The 5,022-nt window shown below is 39.0% G+C and overlaps 1 long non-coding RNA gene across 2 annotated transcripts in view; it reads right to left on the bottom strand.

Moving 5' to 3' along the window:
• Positions 1-3,115, bottom strand: part of LOC116216303 — a 43,688-nt gene extending 40,573 nt beyond the window's left edge. For both annotated transcript variants that reach the window (XR_004158816.1, XR_004158815.1), the window contains exon 1: positions 2,963-3,115. This is a non-coding gene — a long non-coding RNA (uncharacterized LOC116216303). The remainder of the gene's footprint in view (positions 1-2,962) is intronic.
• Positions 3,116-5,022: the final 1,907 nt, after the last annotated feature.

The raw sequence follows: 5,022 nt of genomic DNA, 5'->3' as shown, positions 1-5,022 counted from the left end.
CGTATCATCAGCAAACTTGCTGAGGGTGGGCCACTATCCCCTCCATCAAGGTCATTGATGAAGATGTTGAACAAGACCGGACCCAGCACAGACCCCTGGGGGACACCACTGGTTACAGGTCTCCAGCCAGACTCTGCACCACCAACAATGACCCTCTGCGCTCTGCCAGTCAGCCAGTTCTCAACCCAAGGAGGCACATGATAAAATGAAAGCTCCATGAGAATGACAGACAAGCCAAAATTTAACCAAGAAAGGATAGACACGGTCACCAAATTGGCGCTTGTCTTGAAAGTATCTCAAGGTTTGATTTAAATCATTATCCAGAAATATCTGACAGTGCAGAGATGTTGTGTAGTTGCTGTACCAAGTAGTAGGGGACATTGGAAACCTAGAACTGAAGTGATAGATGAGGAAGGAGAGTAAAAAACAGGAAATAAATGTACCCAGCTTGGTAACACATACCCAAGTAGATCATAAAGATTTCTTCAGAACAATCTGCAAGGTCATCCCACTTAAGTAATGGGGCAAGAGGACCTCCTAGTGGTATGAGAGTGTGGATGTACCTACATGGATATCCAACTAGTTCATAGCCTTCAGAACATACAGAACAGCTATCACCCTTTTAGCTGCTCTGAAGGAACGGTAGCTGGAGTCACTGGCTGCTCATGGCACAAAGACATTATTTGTGGAGAAAATAAATACATCCAATAATTGGCAGGAAGTCAGCTGGTCACATATGTCTCACACCATTTTAAAGATCCCTGAAAAGGAACTGATTTTTTTGCATTCTTTTCTTTTACTATGAAAAACGTAAGTGGATTTGAGTAGCTTCAAAGCGTATTGTTAACTATCTCTGAACTTCTGGTGTTAGCTGGAGTTTGAAGTTGTTCCTGAAGACATGTAGCAGAACTAAGACAGTAGTGTTAGGATAGAAATAGTTTTGGGATCAAGGTTGAATTCATCAGTAAATCTATTCTAAGGTATGTCCTTACCTAGCAGATGTTCCACTAAGAAGTTTGCTTTGTCCTTTGCCAAATATGGCTCTGAGCCCATATCCACTCCATAAGAGTGTTGTCGTTAAGGCAATTACAGGAAGTCTCTTTCCCCATGGAAAGCTCTTTAGGAATCTTTGATTATGAAGTAACAAGCATTTCCTGATGAGAATTTGGAATGTCATTTGTAAAAATTGCATACAAATGTGAACTGTTTACTACATGAAGTACTATTTCCCTAACTGGAAGAGTAGAGTTGGACATATAAAATATAATTAAAAGATAGCTGGGTAAAAAGTTTGTAAGGAATAGCTTGTTCAATGGATTTAAAACCCTCTCTCTGCTCAGAAATTATCTACAGTCAGTCTTTTGTTATGAAGCCCTTCAGTACTTCTCTTTGTTAGTCAGTTTTGTGCAAACAAATTTCTCCCTACTCATTGCACACCAAATGCTGACTGTAAATGTTCTCTTTAGTATTTTAGTATGTTCACCACTTGATAGATTCAAGCTGTGCAATTGGGTGTTTAAGTCACATGATGTTGTTTATGTTCTCAGAATCCTTTTGCCCCTAACGATTTTCATATGGTTGAGACATAAGTTTTGTTTTATGATTAAATGAAACTTGACTCAGAGGAGCCAAAATTAATTTTTCAGGAGCGTTTTGTACAAACAAAACTCGACTAACATAAACACATTAAAAAGGGGCCATGAGCACAGCTAGAGTAAAAAACTATTTAGAAGATGCCAAAGTGCTTGAATATGCTTTGTCCTAACGGACCCAATAGCCACTTTTTCTTCATCAGTTCCTAAATACCATAGTCATTGTAGACTTTCTCAATTCAGCATGAGTCTGTATGCCATACCAGCGTTTTACAACATTTAAACTTTACATGAAAGTGATTTTACTGAAAACATGAAGAATATATATTTTCACACCTCTGTTTGTGCATAAATATTTCCAGGGCCAGCTGTCACTCTGCCAACTGTATACAATAAATAATTTGTTATTTCCACTCTCTGAAGAAAGTAGTTTTCTTTAAAACAAACCTTCACAATATGTGTTGTTTGCTACCATTTCAAGGCCTGCTTCCCCAATGGAAAAGAATGTGCTAAATGTAGCATTATCATGCAGGTCAGGCAGGGCAGCCCCGTACACATTTTCCCACAATCTCTGCTCATTAACATCTAGTTCCCCCATTGTGCAGATTTTTGGCTCAGTTCCATCAGAGCAGAGAAGAAAAATGTTTACAATATGCAAACTTGGAGGGACAAAAAAAAAAAGAATAAAGGCTTTGAAACGTCAGTCCTTTGGGATGAAAAGTTTCAAAGGGGAAGGTAAGTCAAAGGTTACTAATGGGATGTCTGCAACACCTGCTTTTAGTGGAGATTTTATAAACAAGCTTTACTTTTCAAGAATGGCTTGGCCTAGACAAAATACCAGCTAAAATATCTGTGGCTAGCTTGAGCAGCCTGGTACCTATGAACAGAAAGGTCAGGTTTGTTATATCCTAGCATGGCTTCTCACCCTGCTTTTATTGATAAAATGCAACTGCCTCAGTGACCAGCGTTGCTTTTCACATTACAAAGCTGAAGGCACTGGCAGTGTAGTATGCTCTGCTCTGCAGAGGAAGAGAAGGAAGGTGATGTTTGGTGCCATTACTAGGGAGCTCTGCTGTCTGAGGAAGAGCTAAACTGTCACACATGGGAACAAATTTGGCAGACTTCTGAAGTTTCCCAGCTCAGCTAAATGACCCTCCCAAGGTACTTGCAGTGGAGCAAGTTCCTGCTCATAACTCAGAGACTTCCAGTACTATTTTTCCTCTGAAAGTGTTAATGTATATTTCTAAGATTTTAACACTCGGAAGTAGGCACAAAAAGTTAAATCCTGCTGAATATTTACTGGGCCATTACAAACTTCCACACTTAATGTCTTTCATCCAGAGAATGTGTGTAAAACTGAAAAGCAATACCTTCATCTCACAGGCAGCAGCAGAGGAAGAAGGCTGTGTGGATGCTTGTTTTATGGCAGAGAGACTCTGAAGCAGAGACAGCATCCAGACTCCAAAGATGACTTCTGGACTCTCTTTGAGAAACCTTCATTCTTGTCCAGGGAAAAAGTGCAGCAGTTCTACAAAAGCACAGAAATATCCAGCTTTAATACAGAAGAAGGCAGAATGATAGACAAAGCCACAAATTGATGTTTGTGTCTGATTGCATGGAAACTCATAAAGATTTCTCATTTTCATATCACAAAACTAATTACATTTGCACAAAGTTGGCACTGAAACAGCAAAAGAGAGAAAATTTTTCCCACAGGAAAGCATTATAAATGTCACCTGCTCTCCTGCTCCTGCCATTCAAAAGTTCTGATCCACAGCAACCAACAGAACTGCTTCAGCAGGAACCAATCAAGATCTCTTTAATAGTCCATATTTAGCATCAGCGTGGAAAAGAAAAAGCCCCAAGATAATAAGATGGTGGGTATTACAGTAGCTACAGGCATAGACAGAATTCCAGGAAACTTTGGGAAAACAGTTTCTAGTCCTTACTTAGAAAAACTGTTTGCCAAGTGCCTTAAAAGAAGCTCAATTTGTGGACAGTGGCTGTTTACCACAGATGACAGAAAATCACATTAGTTAAGATCTAATCTCTTCAGCTGAATTTCATTTTTGAACCAATAATTCCTGTTCATATTTCTCCAGAGAATTGCCAGGAGCCCCATGTGTAACAGCTGGGCACCAAGATATATTTGTTGGCTAAGGACATAGTTGCTGCATGAAGTTTTCTAAAGTGTATTTCTATACATGCACTTATCCAGAAAGAAACCATTTCCTATTCAAAACTCTTCAGTAAGCTACAAAAGTCCTAACTGGAGATAGTGATTCATAGAGATGCTGATTCAGTCATGTCATTTATGAACTGACTCATATGTGGCCAGCCCATAGCACAGGCAGAACAGAGCATAAGCTCAACTTTACCTACATCTGCTTATGTAGATACACTTTGGCTCACAAGCGTGTTTTTTTTTTTGTTGTTGTTGGTTTGCTGTTCTTTTTTCCCCCCAAGATAACTTTTAGAGCAACTTATCCCTGTAAATAAAATAGCAAACTTGATCTCAATTCACACATACAGATTCCAAATCTTGACAAATCTCATTTTCCAGTCACAAAGTCTCTCTATGTGAGTACAGTTATTTCACTTTCAGCATACAGCAGGTTGAAGAAAACCTTTAGTCAGGCATGAATATTTTAAGGTATTTTTTAAAATTAGACAATGGATGTTTTTAATGTGGTTTAGAGATAGCAGAGATCACTTACTTCACTCTGTGGAGTGATGTAAAGACTAGGAGTGCACTCTGTATGCCACACAAACGTAATCTAAGTTTATTTATTAATGCACCAGACGCTGAGAAATGTCTTCAATAAGCTATCTGCATTTTTCATGTTTGCAAATATGCAACACTCAAAGTTCATCTGGAGAGCTACAACAAGGTTTAGATAAATTCACAAAGATGACACTGCTTCTTATTTCACACAAGACTTCCCTCCCTGAAGTTCACAGAGCTTTCGCCAAGCCCAGTGGAGCTTTTTTACAGTTGGTTGAGATCAGAGTAGGGCCTTTTGTAAATGTTACGTAAAGAAACAAGTCAAATGTAAGCATTTAGAGTAAGAATCTGCTTTCAGTTTATATAATGATATGCCATGTAGAAGGGCTTTCCTATTTTATACTCCCTCCTTTCTCACACAACCCATGACTCTTTTTATACTGCTTCAGATCTTTTCCTCTCGTCATTCCCATCACAAACTACATTTCTTTTGCATTATTTAAGCAGCATGTTGATGTGATCCAACTTCCTGCTTTTTGGAAGAAGGAATTAATAATTTCTGGTGGGCTCTTCAGTTGGGTAGATGTCTGCACACAAGCTGAAAAGTTCAAATTAACTTCCAAAAAGCGACGAGAGGGAGCATTTACGAACCAGTGCTGGCTGCCATCAGTGTCTGTTCAGCAGGACTTTCCATGTAGAAAATTG

Source organism: Meleagris gallopavo, chromosome 2 (genome assembly GCF_000146605.3).
Source record: "Meleagris gallopavo isolate NT-WF06-2002-E0010 breed Aviagen turkey brand Nicholas breeding stock chromosome 2, Turkey_5.1, whole genome shotgun sequence".
NCBI lineage: Eukaryota > Metazoa > Chordata > Aves > Galliformes > Phasianidae > Meleagris > Meleagris gallopavo.
This window is presented reverse-complemented; position numbering and strand designations above follow the sequence as displayed.